Below are 18,730 nucleotides of genomic sequence, written 5' to 3' on the forward strand. Positions count from 1 at the left end.
GGTCAACAACAGGAGTCACTGTGCACTTATTCCTCATGCAGGATCTCTGTCCTTAATGTGTTGTTCAATGTGAAGTAATGCTATAACTAGTACTCAATTAGTACTTTACACTTTGTGTTTCTGTGTAGGTGTAAACTGTTGAAATCTTTACTTAATATATACTAAATTGATCTTCTGTATATAAAGATAATTGAAAATGAATCTTGATGTGAATGGAATGGAAAAGGGAGCAGGAGATGGGAGGGTTGTGGGTGGGAGCGAAGGTATGGGGGGGAGAAGCCATTGTAATCCAAAAGCTGTACTTTGGAAATTTATATTTATTAAATAAAAGTTTAAAAAAGTTAACAATGCCAAAAAAAGGTAACTTGTGTGTGATTCTGAATATACAAGAAAAATGTGAAAAAAAATAGAATAAAGTAGCCTATGGCGTCCAAGGTTTTATATAAAAATATTAATTTCATTTATTTTAGTTTTTCATATTTTTCATTATAGAAATATTTTCACGAAACTCAGATATGTAGGCCCACATCTGACCCGCTAAACCAGTTAGAGTCCATAGCACTGAAATTAAAGTGTACTACAGATCTGATAATTTGTGACTGAATGCATATTAAGATATTTATTTCCAGGGATCATGTTCAGTTGAATTAAAATTTTAATGAGTTCTATTATTAGAAAGATGTTACTATGAAACTTTTTATTGATGCCTAAAGCTACATAGGCTTTTACATATTTAATTTCTTCATTTTCCTATACAAAATAGAGCTTGGTTTTCAATTGATTATGCCTTCAAATTTAGCATGCATTTTAGGTTTTAGCTGTTAAAACTGATTATATTGAAACATTGATGTGTTCTAGTATATGAGGTCTTTTGTTAATCAAAGGGTACTGTAAGATTAGAGGAAAATCCCTTAACACTATAAGTGTAAACCAGGACAGAAGGCTGTATCTTGCTTCACAAAAGCTATAACGCATGCTAGTTGCTAGTGAACTAACACCTGGACAGTAGGGACTCCATTTTATAGCACCAGAGACTCCATATTGAGAAATCACCCTCCACCACCACCACCACCATGAGATTCTGTTCTAAAACTAGGATCTGGAACTCAGACAATAACAGTACTAACACAATAAAAAGACACTGCATCCCACTTGGCAGAGCATAGAAACTTCCTAGCACAATTGTTCAAACTTAAAACAGATAGACTGGGGGCCAGCTCTGTGGCTCAGTAGGTTAATGCCCTGGCCTGAAAGCCAGCATCCCATATGGGCGCTGGTTCGAGACCCAGCTGCTCCACTTCCAATCCAGCTATCTGCTGTGGCCTGGGAAAGTAGTAGAAGATGGCCTAAGTCCTTGGGCCCCTGCAACTACGTGGGAGACACAGAGGAAGCTCAAAGCTCCTGGCTTCGGATCGGCTCAGCTCCAGCTGTTGCGGCCAATTGGGGAGTAAACCATCAGATGGAAGACCTCTCTGTCTGTCTGTCTGTCTGTCTCTCTCTCTCTCTGCCTCTCTTCTCTCTGTGTAACTCTGACTTTGAAATAAATAAATAAATCTTTAAAAATAAATGAACAAAACAGATAGACTGTACCTGAATTAATGTTAAGATTGCCATTTTTCTACTGCCAAGATTGTAATTGATATTAGTTTTGCATAGGCCTTGGTCAGCTTGACCCTAGAAAACATGTATGCTTCCTCCCCTTCTTATGGTTTTTGCCTTTATAAACCCTGTTGCTCTGAGCTTCAGATCAAGTGTTCTTTAGGGGATGAGCCAGCTCTCCACTGCCAGCAATAAAGGACCATCAAATTTTATCAATGCCTGATTCTCCTCTGTTTGCACTCACTCAGGCACAACACTGGTAACCATTCATCAAGGAAAGTAAGGTAAACAGGGATAAGGCAGCACTTAGGAGTGCTGGCCCTCCAAAGTATAATCTATATCCCAGTTATCACAGTACAAAATGCTGTCTATCCAGATGGACATTGAAAACGAAGGGATTCAATCTTGTAGGTAGAGTTTGGCATAGGTTCTTCTTGGCTCTGGAAAGGGGTAGCAAGCCTAGATTTAAGCAGAAGAGAGGACAGATATATGCCCACAGGGCAGAGGGAGATTGGCAAGGGTGGGCTTTAGGAATGTTGTCAGGACCATAATTAAGTAGCACTGGATGCAAAACAAGGCTCAGCTCCTAACAGGAGTTTAAATTCAAACAAGGAAATAGGATGAGACATCTTAACTGAAGGCTGGGACAACAGCTCCACTTGTGCCCTGACTTTGGTCCCCAAAAGATCTGAAACTGGGGAGAAACACAGTTAATTCCCTCTGCTGAGAATGATAATCAGGTTTAGAGTTTCTCTTTACAGTGACTGAAAGGAGGCGTGTCTAACAGTCAAAGGCCACTTGAGTCTCCAGCTAGGCAGAACCAAAAGAACATGAGAAAATAGCACAAGTTAGGAAACCATCTTTCTCCAGCTATATTCCCCTAAGGCCTATATATCTCTAAAATTGGTATTGGACTATTTTTGTTACTATAAAAAACAACTGCCAGGAGCATCTTAGAAAGGAAGGCTTGTTTCAGCTCACAGTTTTGAAGGTTCACAGCCCCAGACTGGGCAGCCCCACTAGTCCAGCATCTGAGAAGAATAATGCATGGTGGCATCCAAGCAGAAGACCATGTGGTAATCCAGAAAGCAAGGACAGAACAGCTATGACCAACTCATGTCTATATAACCAACCCTCTCACAAGAACTACCTTCTGCCCGGCGCTGCAGCTCACTAGGCTAATACTCCGCATGCGGCACTGGCACTCCAGGTTCTAGTCCCAGTTGGGGCGCTGGATTCTGTCCCGGTTGCTCCTCTTCCAGTCCAGCTCTCTGCTGTGGCCTGGGAAGGCAGTGGAGGATGGCCCAAGTGCTTGGGCCCTGCACCTGCATTGGAGACCAGGAGGAAGCACCTGGCTCCTGGCTTCAGATCGGCGCAGCATGCCGGTCATAGCAGCCATTTGGGGGGTGAACCAATGGAAGGAAGACCTTTCTCTCTGTCTCTCTCTCTCACTGTCTAACTGTGCCTGTCAAAAAAAATAAAAGAACTACCTTCCAAGAGCAAGCAGTCAATGACCTAAAAAGACCTTCCATGAGGTCCAACTTCCAGACACAATAATTGGATCAAGTCTCCAGCCTTAATCCATCAATCAGAAACATTAATTGTTAATCCATTAACAATTGGGGATTATATATCTGCATATATACATATGTTCATATGTATATGCATATATCTGGGAGCAATATTTTGTTGCAACTACTGCAGGGATTTAGCAAAAGGAGTGGATATGGGGTAGGGGTGAGTCTAATGATTGTTACCTTGACCTGGCCTGTTAAGTTCCTTTACTATAAAACATCTTATGAAAAGAATTTGTCACCTATAGATCTGAAACAGATTAATATTGCATCTTCTAACTGCTAGGTTTTTCCAGAAATGAATACAAGTCTGTGGGGAGCAACTCGGACTGGACTGAGTTACTGGAATTAAGACTTATTCTATGCATCTGCTCTCCCACAATATGGCGCTGGGAGAGGAGAAAACAGCTTCTACGCAGCTGCCTCTTACCAACTTGATTGACTGAGCTGCAAGAGCTGATCTTGCTCCTGATTGGAGGAGAGCAGCATACTCGGCGTGTGGGTAGCAGAGTTGGGATTGGTGGAAGAGGACTATAAAGGAGGAGAGAGACAACATGCACCAGGAACACCTGAGGAACACCTGTGCAGCCCCCGAGAGAGCCGGCCGGCGGTGTGCCGCCCCCCCGCGGAAGTGGGGAATGTGGCAGGGGGAACCGCCCTTCCACGGAGGTGGAAGGGTTGGTAGCCAACCCGGGAAGAACCAGCAGAAAACCCGGGGAGGGCCGAGCAGACAAAAGAACAGCGCAGGGTCTTGTGTCGTTCCTCCACGAAGAGGGGGAGCGACATAATGGTGCCGTGACTCGGATAGGAAACTTAGGAGGGAAGAAACGGGAAGAAGTGGAAAATACCGGAGAGAGAGACTAGCAAAGAGCCTAGGGAAAAGCTGGACAGAAAAGGTGCCGGAAGAAGCTATCGAAAGCCTAGGCATAGACTCGGATATGGACTGTGGGAAAGAAGTAAGGATTTAAAGTGATAGCAAGAAGAAACTTAGACTCAGATACGGACTGCAGGTTGAAAGTGAAAGTGAAACCTATAAGAAACTTAGACTTGGATACGGACTGTGGGGAGAGGCCAGGAGAAATGAAGGAGGAATATTGTTGGAAGAAAACTTAGGGAAACATACTGGGTAGAGAAAAATGTTAGGGAGGATGAAGCCGCGAGTGCAGGCCGAGGCGGAGACGTAAGCCAGCTTGGAATTCTTCAAGTCAGCCCGGGGAGCAAGAGGCGAAGATCTGGAACCAGAGGCAGAGACGTGGGCCGCCAGGTTGGAATTCGCCAGGTTAGTCCGGGGAACTTGGATTGAATGCTAGTGGCGGAGACGTAAGCTACGCTGTGTGACTCGCGGAAGCCGCCGCGTGCAGAGAGAGCACAGGGCGTGAATAGATAGGGAACGCGGGGCTGGCGCGAGGCTGTGGTGCAGACGCGAAGGGCGTGGAGACCGCGGAGTGTGCGCGCGAAGCCGAGCCGCGCAAAGCCGGGAAGCCGCCGCGGGGCAGTGAGGTGCCGAGAAGCAGCCTCGGGGCGGGCGCTGGGAAGCCGCGCAGATGAGAGAAGCAGCTGAAGCGGCTCAGAGCCGGGAAGCCGCCGAGAAGCAGCCTCGGGGCGGGCACCGGGAAGCCGCAGGGATAAGAGAAACAGAAGTTTAGAAGTAAAATGAGAGAAATAGGAATGCTGGTAGATAGAAGTAAAATAGGAGAGATAGGAATGCCCGGAGATAGAGAAAAGTAAGGCCTCCCCTCAACATGGCAATGAGAGAGCTTGGATTCGGTCTGCCTGATTAGGGAGGTGGTGAGCACCTGTGGGCGGCTAACAGCTTATGCGCCACAGGTCACCGAAGACAGGCACGAATTAACATCAATAAGTCTCCCCACAATACCGCAATGAGAGAGCTTGGATTCGGTCTGCCTGATTAGGCGGTAAGCACCAGCAGGCAGCTCGACCAGAGTATGAGCTGCAGGTCACCGAAGATAGGCACGAATCAACACCAATAAGTCTCCCCACAATACGGCAATGAGAAGGCTTGGATTCGGTTTGCCTGATTGCTAGGTTTTGTAAGCACCTGCAGGCAGTTCTAGCAGAGCAGAGCATGTGCTGCAGGGCACCGAACACAGGCACGCATCAGCGCCTAAAAACCTCCTCACAACATGGCGAAGAGAGGACCTGGATTCGGTTTGCCTGATTGATAGGACTTGTAAGCACCTGTGGGCAACTCTAGCAAGCAGAGCAGAGTGTGTGCCGTGGGGCACCGAAGACAGGCGCGTATCAACGCCAAAAATAAAAAGAAAGGGGGATCTGTGGGGAGCAACTCGGACTGGACTGAGTTACTGGAATTAAGACTTATTCTATGCATCTGCTCTCCCACAATATGGCGCTGGGAGAGGAGAAAACAGCTTCTACGCAGCTGCCTCTTACCAACTTGATTGACTGAGCTGCAAGAGCTGATCTTGCTCCTGATTGGAGGAGAGCAGCATACTCGGCGTGTGGGTAGCAGAGTTGGGATTGGTGGAAGAGGACTATAAAGGAGGAGAGAGACAACATGCACCAGGAACACCTGAGGAACACCTGTGCAGCCCCCGAGAGAGCCGGCCGGCGGTGTGCCGCCCCCCCGCGGAAGTGGGGAATGTGGCAGGGGGAACCGCCCTTCCACGGAGGTGGAAGGGTTGGTAGCCAACCCGGGAAGAACCAGCAGAAAACCCGGGGAGGGCCGAGCAGACAAAAGAACAGCGCAGGGTCTTGTGTCGTTCCTCCACGAAGAGGGGGAGCGACATAATGGTGCCGTGACTCGGATAGGAAACTTAGGAGGGAAGAAACGGGAAGAAGTGGAAAATACCGGAGAGAGAGACTAGCAAAGAGCCTAGGGAAAAGCTGGACAGAAAAGGTGCCGGAAGAAGCTATCGAAAGCCTAGGCATAGACTCGGATATGGACTGTGGGAAAGAAGTAAGGATTTAAAGTGATAGCAAGAAGAAACTTAGACTCAGATACGGACTGCAGGTTGAAAGTGAAAGTGAAACCTATAAGAAACTTAGACTTGGATACGGACTGTGGGGAGAGGCCAGGAGAAATGAAGGAGGAATATTGTTGGAAGAAAACTTAGGGAAACATACTGGGTAGAGAAAAATGTTAGGGAGGATGAAGCCGCGAGTGCAGGCCGAGGCGGAGACGTAAGCCAGCTTGGAATTCTTCAAGTCAGCCCGGGGAGCAAGAGGCGAAGATCTGGAACCAGAGGCAGAGACGTGGGCCGCCAGGTTGGAATTCGCCAGGTTAGTCCGGGGAACTTGGATTGAATGCTAGTGGCGGAGACGTAAGCTACGCTGTGTGACTCGCGGAAGCCGCCGCGTGCAGAGAGAGCACAGGGCGTGAATAGATAGGGAACGCGGGGCTGGCGCGAGGCTGTGGTGCAGACGCGAAGGGCGTGGAGACCGCGGAGTGTGCGCGCGAAGCCGAGCCGCGCAAAGCCGGGAAGCCGCCGCGGGGCAGTGAGGTGCCGAGAAGCAGCCTCGGGGCGGGCGCTGGGAAGCCGCGCAGATGAGAGAAGCAGCTGAAGCGGCTCAGAGCCGGGAAGCCGCCGAGAAGCAGCCTCGGGGCGGGCACCGGGAAGCCGCAGGGATAAGAGAAACAGAAGTTTAGAAGTAAAATGAGAGAAATAGGAATGCTGGTAGATAGAAGTAAAATAGGAGAGATAGGAATGCCCGGAGATAGAGAAAAGTAAGGCCTCCCCTCAACATGGCAATGAGAGAGCTTGGATTCGGTCTGCCTGATTAGGGAGGTGGTGAGCACCTGTGGGCGGCTAACAGCTTATGCGCCACAGGTCACCGAAGACAGGCACGAATTAACATCAATAAGTCTCCCCACAATACCGCAATGAGAGAGCTTGGATTCGGTCTGCCTGATTAGGCGGTAAGCACCAGCAGGCAGCTCGACCAGAGTATGAGCTGCAGGTCACCGAAGATAGGCACGAATCAACACCAATAAGTCTCCCCACAATACGGCAATGAGAAGGCTTGGATTCGGTTTGCCTGATTGCTAGGTTTTGTAAGCACCTGCAGGCAGTTCTAGCAGAGCAGAGCATGTGCTGCAGGGCACCGAACACAGGCACGCATCAGCGCCTAAAAACCTCCTCACAACATGGCGAAGAGAGGACCTGGATTCGGTTTGCCTGATTGATAGGACTTGTAAGCACCTGTGGGCAACTCTAGCAAGCAGAGCAGAGTGTGTGCCGTGGGGCACCGAAGACAGGCGCGTATCAACGCCAAAAATAAAAAGAAAGGGGGATCTGTGGGGAGCAACTCGGACTGGACTGAGTTACTGGAATTAAGACTTATTCTATGCATCTGCTCTCCCACAATATGGCGCTGGGAGAGGAGAAAACAGCTTCTACGCAGCTGCCTCTTACCAACTTGATTGACTGAGCTGCAAGAGCTGATCTTGCTCCTGATTGGAGGAGAGCAGCATACTCGGCGTGTGGGTAGCAGAGTTGGGATTGGTGGAAGAGGACTATAAAGGAGGAGAGAGACAACATGCACCAGGAACACCTGAGGAACACCTGTGCAGCCCCCGAGAGAGCCGGCCGGCGGTGTGCCGCCCCCCCGCGGAAGTGGGGAATGTGGCAGGGGGAACCGCCCTTCCACGGAGGTGGAAGGGTTGGTAGCCAACCCGGGAAGAACCAGCAGAAAACCCGGGGAGGGCCGAGCAGACAAAAGAACAGCGCAGGGTCTTGTGTCGTTCCTCCACGAAGAGGGGGAGCGACATAATGGTGCCGTGACTCGGATAGGAAACTTAGGAGGGAAGAAACGGGAAGAAGTGGAAAATACCGGAGAGAGAGACTAGCAAAGAGCCTAGGGAAAAGCTGGACAGAAAAGGTGCCGGAAGAAGCTATCGAAAGCCTAGGCATAGACTCGGATATGGACTGTGGGAAAGAAGTAAGGATTTAAAGTGATAGCAAGAAGAAACTTAGACTCAGATACGGACTGCAGGTTGAAAGTGAAAGTGAAACCTATAAGAAACTTAGACTTGGATACGGACTGTGGGGAGAGGCCAGGAGAAATGAAGGAGGAATATTGTTGGAAGAAAACTTAGGGAAACATACTGGGTAGAGAAAAATGTTAGGGAGGATGAAGCCGCGAGTGCAGGCCGAGGCGGAGACGTAAGCCAGCTTGGAATTCTTCAAGTCAGCCCGGGGAGCAAGAGGCGAAGATCTGGAACCAGAGGCAGAGACGTGGGCCGCCAGGTTGGAATTCGCCAGGTTAGTCCGGGGAACTTGGATTGAATGCTAGTGGCGGAGACGTAAGCTACGCTGTGTGACTCGCGGAAGCCGCCGCGTGCAGAGAGAGCACAGGGCGTGAATAGATAGGGAACGCGGGGCTGGCGCGAGGCTGTGGTGCAGACGCGAAGGGCGTGGAGACCGCGGAGTGTGCGCGCGAAGCCGAGCCGCGCAAAGCCGGGAAGCCGCCGCGGGGCAGTGAGGTGCCGAGAAGCAGCCTCGGGGCGGGCGCTGGGAAGCCGCGCAGATGAGAGAAGCAGCTGAAGCGGCTCAGAGCCGGGAAGCCGCCGAGAAGCAGCCTCGGGGCGGGCACCGGGAAGCCGCAGGGATAAGAGAAACAGAAGTTTAGAAGTAAAATGAGAGAAATAGGAATGCTGGTAGATAGAAGTAAAATAGGAGAGATAGGAATGCCCGGAGATAGAGAAAAGTAAGGCCTCCCCTCAACATGGCAATGAGAGAGCTTGGATTCGGTCTGCCTGATTAGGGAGGTGGTGAGCACCTGTGGGCGGCTAACAGCTTATGCGCCACAGGTCACCGAAGACAGGCACGAATTAACATCAATAAGTCTCCCCACAATACCGCAATGAGAGAGCTTGGATTCGGTCTGCCTGATTAGGCGGTAAGCACCAGCAGGCAGCTCGACCAGAGTATGAGCTGCAGGTCACCGAAGATAGGCACGAATCAACACCAATAAGTCTCCCCACAATACGGCAATGAGAAGGCTTGGATTCGGTTTGCCTGATTGCTAGGTTTTGTAAGCACCTGCAGGCAGTTCTAGCAGAGCAGAGCATGTGCTGCAGGGCACCGAACACAGGCACGCATCAGCGCCTAAAAACCTCCTCACAACATGGCGAAGAGAGGACCTGGATTCGGTTTGCCTGATTGATAGGACTTGTAAGCACCTGTGGGCAACTCTAGCAAGCAGAGCAGAGTGTGTGCCGTGGGGCACCGAAGACAGGCGCGTATCAACGCCAAAAATAAAAAGAAAGGGGGATCTGTGGGGAGCAACTCGGACTGGACTGAGTTACTGGAATTAAGACTTATTCTATGCATCTGCTCTCCCACAATATGGCGCTGGGAGAGGAGAAAACAGCTTCTACGCAGCTGCCTCTTACCAACTTGATTGACTGAGCTGCAAGAGCTGATCTTGCTCCTGATTGGAGGAGAGCAGCATACTCGGCGTGTGGGTAGCAGAGTTGGGATTGGTGGAAGAGGACTATAAAGGAGGAGAGAGACAACATGCACCAGGAACACCTGAGGAACACCTGTGCAGCCCCCGAGAGAGCCGGCCGGCGGTGTGCCGCTCCCCCGCGGAAGTGGGGAATGTGGCAGGGGGAACCGCCCTTCCACGGAGGTGGAAGGGTTGGTAGCCAACCCGAGAAGAACCAGCAGCAAACCCGGGGAGGGCCGAGCAGACAAAAGAACAGCGCAGGGTCTTGTGTCATTCCTCCACGAAGAGGGGGAGCGACACAAGTCAAAGGTTCACATTGCACCTGAAAAACATACATTAATATGATTGTTCATTTATTTAGACCCTTTATTTCCACATAGTCTAAATGAACCTCAAGCACTACAGAATCACATTAGTTGTGACTAAGGACTGCTCAAGGGATAATCCTTTCAGTTTATACAATAAAATCATGCTCAAGATCAACTCTAGGCAAAAAAACAAAGCACATCCTATATAAAAAATTAATCATCCCACCTTCCCATGATCCATCCCCTAGTCCAACTAAGAAAGTTTCAGGTTGAGTTTTTTTAAGTTAAAACGCTTTGTACTTACTTGGTTATTTTCCATTGTATAAAATGAGACACATTAAGAGCATATTTTAAAATTGCAGAGATAAAAATGTTACCTCTTAAATTTTTTAAACACGTATAGACTTTATTTTCCAGATTCTAATAAGTAAGTCATGGTAATTTTAATGATTCAGTTTATTATTCCTCCTGAATAAATAGGGTAGAAAATGGTAAGGCTAGCCAAGTAGGTGTATTCATAATAAATCCAGGACCACAGCACAAACTACATTCACATTAGAATCCAAACTGCAAACAGAAAAGCAATTTAAAGACTGAAAAACATGTGTCTCAAACCATGTTTGTCATTTTCAGCTCAGTTTACTAATGTAGTTAATGATCCAGCCCAGAACCACAATAAACACATGTCAACCAGTTTGGAATTCGAGAAAAGCAGATTAAATACTAAAGTGATCAAATTGAATACTACAGTGATCAGGGGCTGAGTTTGTTGACACAGTGGTTATTAAGTACATAGAAGTAATACATTCATGAAAAATGTTATCACAGACACTTTCAATAATCTCCTTCTCTTACATAGTAAAAGAACTCCTGATTGTAAGATAGACTCATGTCCTCTCCCCAGTTTAATATATTCTTTGTGTTGATTGGCAGGTAGGTGTGGTTCCATGTTTCTATGTTCTGGTCTACTGAAGATGAGTGCAAGTAATGTTTATAATTTTATGCCATTTCATACCCTTCTTGCTGACTGGAATTCAGATGGTAAAACAATCATCTTGCAGATGGGGTCAACATTCCAATGATGGCAGGAAGAGTAACAAGATGGAAGGCGCCTGGGCCCTGGATGACTTCTCAGTAGAGTGTTACCATAACTGTTGAGACTTGACTGAGAAATAGACAAACTTCAATACTGCTTAAGGAATGGTTAATTTTAATCTGTTGAATTTACAGATGTAAGGCAAATAATTTGTTACTAGTAATATCTTGAAAATAGAAAACTGAAAATTATTTGTTTTTCTACAAATTATAGCAATAGTCCTATTATAAGACTACTCACACTGACTTACATTCCAAAATGTTTTATAGAGAAGCAGAAAATGAAGGTAACATATGTAACATTTCAAGAATTGTGCAAAGTTCACAGTACACCTTTAGAATGTGTCCAACATGTGAATTCCTCTGGTATGTGTACTGTAGGCTGAAACATTTCCTAAACCCAGAAAACGTGCAACAGAGAAAGAGAACTACAGACCAATTTCCTTGATAAACCTAGATGCAAAAATCCTCAACAAATTTCTGGCCAACTGAATCTAACAACACATCAGAAATATCATTTACCCTGACCAACTGGGATTTATCCCTGGTATGCAAGGATGGTTCAACATTCAGAAATCAATCATTTGATACATCACATTAACAAACTGAAGAACAAAAACTAAATGGTTACCTCAATAGATGCAGAGAAAGCATTTGATAAAGCACCCTCTCATGATGAAACTCTAAGGAAACTGGTTATAGAAGGAACATTCCTCAACACAATCAAGGCAATCTATGACAAATTCCAGCATTCTATTGAATGAGAAAAAGCTGGAAGCATTCCCCCTAAGATCTGGAACCAGACAACAAATCCCACTTTCACAATTTGTATTTAATATATACCTGGAAGTTTTAGCCAAAGCTATTAGAAAAGAAAAAGAAATCAAAGGTGTTAGGAAAATGGTGCAGGCACAGTCTTATCTGTGGTGTGACCTACACCTGATTTACATCCTATACCCCGGTTCCGCCACCACTGCTGAAAGCCAGATAGCCATATGGCCCAAACTACCTGTGTCAAGGTCCACCCCCAACCTAATGGGATTGGCTAATTTCTACCTCACTGCCCGCCCCCTGGAAAAAGTATATTAGACCCCCTTCCCAAACACACAGCCCTTTTTTCCCTTCACCGCCTCACCCCTCTGGTCTGTTGGGTTTCCCCCAATAAACCCTTTCCCTTACTCCCATGTCTGTTGTGCTTTGTGACGGCCTAATAAGAATAGATAACATTGGTGCTGTGACTCGGATAACCTTACATTGGTGATCCAGCATCCCCCAGTGCTCTGGGATCCTAGATTTCTGCCAGTCTCAAAACACACCCCTGGGACTCCTTCCACACCACTGAACACTCTGCAATCTCCATCCATACATCAGCCTTCCAAATTCTGAGGTAAGACGTGGAACGGGAAGTTCTCACAGTGACTCTTTAATTTTGAGTTGTGGCCTACTGTCGTCTGCTTGTCTGAGGCTGTTCGAAGTCATAGCACTAGACACTAACCACAACTCATACTTAAGGCTTTTAGTCTCTACAGACACTGTGTCTGGGCAACAGTGGGTGTAAGTGACGACTCAACCTCTGTTCCCCTTTTTACAGACTAGTCCCCGGGCTCCAGTGGGCACTTGGGTGATGGCCCCGCCTTCTGCTCCCATTCCTCTGTTAGTCAGACGGCCAGGACTTCAAGGACACTTGCTGTCCACTGATCTGACCTATTGAGTCGCCATGGGAAATTTCTCCTCCCGCGTCCCATCCGATTCTCCTCTTGGGTGCCTTTTAAGTAATATGGTCCCTCTCAAATTGGCCCCAGCCCTCAAGTGGTGATGCCTCATCTTTTTCCGTAATCGAGTGTGGCCCAAGTATGACCTTGACGGTCAACTGGAATGGCCACTCCATGGTACCTTTGATCCTGATATCATTCAAGACCTTTATCACTTCTGTGAACATTCGGGAAAATGGAAGGAGATACCATACATTCAAGCTTTTTCCTATCTTCGACTAAACATTCCCTGTGTACTTCTTGCTCTCCAGCTCAGGTCCTTCTGGTCTCTAAGACTCGCACTAGGGATCAAAGGCCTGAGCAGAAAACCCTATCTTTTACCTCTAATCCTGTTACTGCCACTACCACAGCCTCCTTTGATCCGGCAGATGAACCTCCCCCTTATCACTCCAATCCACAGGCACCAGCTCAGCCACCTCCCAAGGCCCCAGCGGCTGAAGTTCCAGCACCATTATCTCCCATGCAGCAGCTGTGGAATCCACCATCAGCTCTGGCCCTGACTACATCATCACCTCCCCCTCCTGCCAAATTCCAGGGGGTGGTGTCAACTTCTCCCACCTCCACTGCAACCTCTTCTGTTGTATCTCAAGCCCCTTGCTCATCTATTCCTCAAAACCATTCTCTGCCCACGTGTACTTCCTCTCTAGCTCCTACCCCCACTCCTACTGTGCCTCCCCCCACCTTATTGCAAGTTCCTTGCTTATCCTCAGAACATTCCTGCTCCCATCACACCTGCCATACCCTTAACCTTGTCCCAAATCCAATCTACATTTCAACCTTCCCCCTTGCCTGTACCTTTCCCAGATCCACAATCAATCCCCACCCTTCCTCTCCCTCAAGCCCCTCTCCCACATCCCCCTGTGCCCAGTCCCCGAGTCACTTGCTCCCAAGCAGCAGCCAGGGAGCCCACTTCCATGCTACCCCTACGGGAGGTGGCAGGGTTGGAAGGCATCATAAGGGTTTGTGTTCCTTTCTCACTTGCTTATCTTTCACAGATCGAACAAAAACTGGGTTCCTTCATCTCTAACCCAACATCGTACATTAATGAATTTTGCTATTTAACCCAATCTTACAATCTGACCTTTCATGATATCTTTATGATTCTCTATAATACCCTTCTCCCAGAGGAGCAAAGGCAAGTTTGGGACCAAGCCCGTCTCCATGCTGATGAGATCCATCAGACGGACCCTTGTGGGGAGCAACTGAGACTAGACTAAATTACTGGAACTAAGACTAATTCTATGCATCTGATCTCCCACAATATGGCATTGAGCGACAGCAAACAACTTCTACACAGCTGCCTCGCCAATTTGACTGATAAGCTGCAGGAGCTGATCCTGCTCCTGATTGGAAGAGAGCAGCGTGCTCGGCATGTGGGTAGCAGAGTTGGGATTGGTGGAAGAGGACTATAAAGGAGGAGAGAGACAACATGCACCAGGAACATCTGAGGAACATCTGAGCAGCCCCTGAGAGAGCCGGCTGGCGGTGTGCCGCTCCTCCGCGGAAGCGGGGAAAGCAGCAGGGGTGCCGCCCCTCCGCGGAGGCGGGGGGCTGGCAGCAAACCCGGGAATGGCCGGGCAAAGAGAATAGCGCAGGGTCTGGTATTGTTCCAACGCGAATGGGGGAGCGACAGACCCTGCCCATCCCATAGGTGCAGATGCGGTCCCGAAGCAGGATCCTATTTGGGATTATAACTCTCCCAGTGGTATAAAAGCCAGAAATCATTTTATTACCTCCTTGTTAGCTGGCCTAAAGAAATACACCAGAAAGGCTGTAAATTATGATAAACTGGGAGAAGTTATTCAGGATAGAATGGAAAATCCCTCTGCCTTTTTGCAGCGCCTAACACAGACTCTCCTCCAATATACCAACTTAGATCCAGAGTCTCCTGATGGCTGCAGCCTTCTTATGAATCATTTCTTTGCTCAGAGTTTTCCAGATATTAAGGCAAAGTTAAAGCGGCTTGAGAAGGGTCCATTAACTCCACAGGCAGAAACTCTAGAGGTGGCCTTTAAAGTATATAACGGGAGGTATGAGAGAGCCCGAAAGGAAAAACTCCAGATGCTGGCCAAGGTTTTCCAGCAATTTGCTGCCTCCAGTAACCCTACTAACTACAGGAACCCCGCCGACAGCAGGAACCCTCCAGGTCCATGCTTCAAATGTGGCCAAAAGGGTCATTGGGCCAGGATGTGTCCTAAACCCAGAGGCCCACTGGGTATTTGCCCAAAATGCCGCCAGAAGGGCCACTGGGGAGTGGACTGTCCTCTTGTCCATCGAGGCTGTAGGCCATCCTCCCCACCTATGCCCTGGGTTGACATTCTGGGACTGGCTATTGAGGACTGAAGGGGCCCAGACTCCTGCCACTCAACTACGGCCATCACTTCGCGGGAGCCCAGGGTAACTGTGATGGTAGCAGGTAGGCCAATTTCTTTCCTTATTCACACAGGGGCAACCTTCTCAGTCCTTAGCCAGTATTGGGGGCCTACCTCTGCTGCCTCAACCTCCATAGTCGGGGTGGAGGGAAAGCCTTATAGATCCTTACAGACTCCAAAACTGTTTTGCATAATTAATATGATACCCTTCTCCCATTCTTTCCTTGTTATACCTCATTGTCCCACATCCCTCCTGGGGAGGGACATACTCTACCGATTTGGTGCTCAGGTGGTTTTTACCCTTCAGCCTATGGCCGTGTCCTCCAGCTCACCTTTGCTTCCCTTTTTACTATTCCTCTCTCAAGATAACCTGGTCCCAGCCACCCTACCCACATCAGGACCCCTGTCCACAGTCAACCCACAAGTATGGGACACTAGCCACCCCATGGTGGCAGCTGATCATCCTCCTGTCCAAATAAAGTTACAAAATTCTTCCGCATTTCCTTCCCAGCAGCAATATTCCCTACTTCTTTCCAGCCTCTGAGGTTTAAAGCCTATAATCTCTAAATTCCTCCATCAGGGCCTACTACACAAGACTAGCTCCCCCTATAACACCCCAATATTGGCAGTCAAAAAGCCTAATGGGTCCTTTCGCCTGGTACAAGACCTCCACCTTGCTAATGCAGCTGTAGTGCCAATACACCCTGTGGTCTCCAATCCATACACCCTCCTTTCCTCTATCCCTTCATCCACATCTCATTACTCTGTACTGGATCTAAAGAACACGTTCTTTACCATTCCTTTACATCCTAATTCTCAGGACATCTTTGCTTTCACCTGGACTGACCCAGACACCCGAGTGTCCACTCAACTAACCTGGACCGTGCTCCCTCAGGGGTTCCGGAATAGCCCCAGCCTGTTTGGTCAGGCCTTGGCAAATGATCTGGGCACCCTGAACCTAACACCCTCCTTTCTTCTCCAGTACATCTATGAACTCCTCCTTTGCAGCCCCTCGGAGGTAGATAGCCAGTGACAGACTGCTACTCTCCTCAGCTTCCTAGAAGCCAGAGGTTATCAGGTATCCTTCGCCAAAGCACAGCTCTGTGTGCCTGAGGTAACCTATCTTGGGGTTCATCTCACCTCCACCCTCAAATATATCACTGTGGACAGAAAGCGCCTCATAGTTGACCTCCCACCTCCTTCTACCAAGGAAGAAATTCTTTCCTTTCTAGGCCTGGCAGGATTTCTACGATCCTGGTTTCCAAACTTCTCCCTCTTAGCCCGCCCATTCTATGAAGCCGCAAAGGGGCCCCTCCCAGGAGCCCCTTGTGACTCCAATTACCTCCCAGTATTGTAAGCTCCAACAGGCTATCCTACAGGCCCCTGCCTTACACTTACGAGATCTCACACAGCCCTTCCTTGTTTATGTCACTGAAAAACAAGGAAAAGCTTTGGGGGTTCTCGGACATCAAGCTGGTCCCTCTTTTGCTCCTGTAGCCTATCTCTCAAAAACTTTAGATCCCACAGTTAAGGGTTGGGCACCCTGCTTACAAGTGCTAGCCTCAGCAGCGGTCCTCATACAAGAGTCAAAGAAACTCACCTTTGGCTCACCACTTACTGAGGATCAGACTTCCACAAACTGGAGGTCAGGAGCAAGGAAAACATTCCTCAAACCCACAGCTGTCTTTCACGAATAAAAGGACTGGGATTATGTGGCTCAAACAAGTCCAACACTGAGTTTGAACCACTTTTTTCTGAGACCCCATTTCCTCTCCCCTAGCAATACCATTGTAGCCTCTCCTCACACCACCTATCAGAGCTTCTGACTTACAAAGGCCTTCAGTCTCTTCCACCATCTCGCATTCTGGCCCTTCAGGTAGTGCTAATCGAGGACCCTACCCTCACATTTAAACCTTGTCTTCTCCTTAACCCAGCTACTCTCCTTCCTCCTCCTCCATCTGCAGATTATTCAGTACCTGTCTACTCCTGCATTGAGACTATTGAACATCTGCTACCTCACCCCTTGAACATCCAGGAGGGTCCCCTCGTTAACCCCACTCTAGTCTGGTTCACAGACAGTAGCTCTTTCATGAGGGAACAAAAAAGGCAGGATATGCTGTGGTTTCAACCACCGACACTGTAGAGGCAGGCCCACTCCCTTATAATACTACTAATCAGCAGGCCGAGCTCTATGCTCTAACCCGTGCCTTTACGCTGGCAAAAAACAAAACTATCACTGTCTCTATTGACTCAAAATATGCCTTCCATATTCTCCTATCCCACTCAGCAATTTGGAAGGGAAGAGGCCTTCTTACTACTAAGGGGACAGCCATGTCCAACGCTACTTTCATAACCCCTCTCCTAGAGGCGGCCTGTCTTCTGACAAAAATCGGACTTGTCCACTGTAAGGCTCATCAGACTGATAATTCTGCCGGTAACAACAGGGCAGATCAGGCAGCTCATCAGGTGGCGCTGTCCTCTTCCTTCGGGTGCGTCTTTCATTCCACCTGCAATACTAGCAATCCGCCCCCAGGACCAGCTGTCTCAACAGCCCTCCACTCAGGCTATCTTATTCTATCTCCACTACTTGTTTCATCCCAATGTCTCTTCTCTATTATCGTTTGTCAAACAGTCTCTTCCTCTCTCACCAGAAGATGCCAAATATCTTCAACAACTCACCTCTTCTTGTTCTGTGTATCAAAAGACAAACCCTAACTCTAACCTCCATCCTCCACCCTTCACTTCTCATCAGGCCAGAGGATACCTGCTGGCCTCTGACTGGCAGGTTGATTTCACCCATATGCCCAGAGTGAGACGTTTTCAGTATCTCTTGGTGTTAGTAGATACTTTCTCTGGTTGGGTCGAGGCTTTCCGTACTGCTAACAAATGGGCGCTAACAGTTTCCAACATCCTTACTTCAGGAGATTATCCCCTGTTTTGGGTTCCTAGCTCTCTGAAGTCAGGTAATGGTCCTGAATTTACATCTCAGGTAACTCAGCTGCTGACTAAGGTGCTTAACATCCCCTGGCATTTCCATATCCCTTACCACCCTCAATCTTCAGGAAAAGTAGAAAGGACAAATCGTACGCTAAAAAAAATACTGACTAAACTTTCCCTTGAGCTTCACCTGGACTGGACTAAACTACTTCCTCTGGCTCTGCTCCATATAAGGGCCCTTCCAAGAAAACCTTTCAATATTTCACCTTTCAAACTGACTTACAAAGTGTACAACTGTACACTCTCAATCTCCACTCCTACCATCCCACCTACTCTCGCCTTTCCTCAGGTATCTCCGATCAGAGCTATGGAAATATACAGACAGCTACTGCCCAGCTCCAAGACCAACTACCTCAGACAGCTCTCCTCCCATCACAGTGGGAGATGAGGTCCTCCTGTCCTCTTCACACCCCTCCTTACCCCCCACTCCCACTAAACTACAGGCTAAATGGACAGGACCTTACCGGGTTATTCTCACTACTCTTACTGCAGCAAAGTTGCAGGGAATTTCTCACTGGATCCACTTCACCCACCTTAAGCATTCCCCTCCCCCTCATTATACAGTTACTCCCACGGGGCCA

General features: G+C 48.2%; 1 long non-coding RNA gene across 1 annotated transcript in view; it reads right to left on the bottom strand.

The window, feature by feature from the left end:
* Positions 1-17,034, bottom strand: part of LOC149119548 (uncharacterized) — a 117,749-nt gene extending 100,715 nt beyond the window's left edge. The window contains exon 1 of the long non-coding RNA XR_016228111.1: positions 16,984-17,034. This is a non-coding gene — a long non-coding RNA (uncharacterized LOC149119548). The remainder of the gene's footprint in view (positions 1-16,983) is intronic.
* Between the last annotated feature and the right edge of the window lie 1,696 nt (positions 17,035-18,730).

Source organism: Oryctolagus cuniculus, chromosome X, assembly GCF_051225735.1.
Source record: "Oryctolagus cuniculus isolate XC-2025 breed Fujian yellow rabbit chromosome X, ASM5122573v1, whole genome shotgun sequence".
In the NCBI taxonomy this organism is placed as follows: domain Eukaryota; kingdom Metazoa; phylum Chordata; class Mammalia; order Lagomorpha; family Leporidae; genus Oryctolagus; species Oryctolagus cuniculus.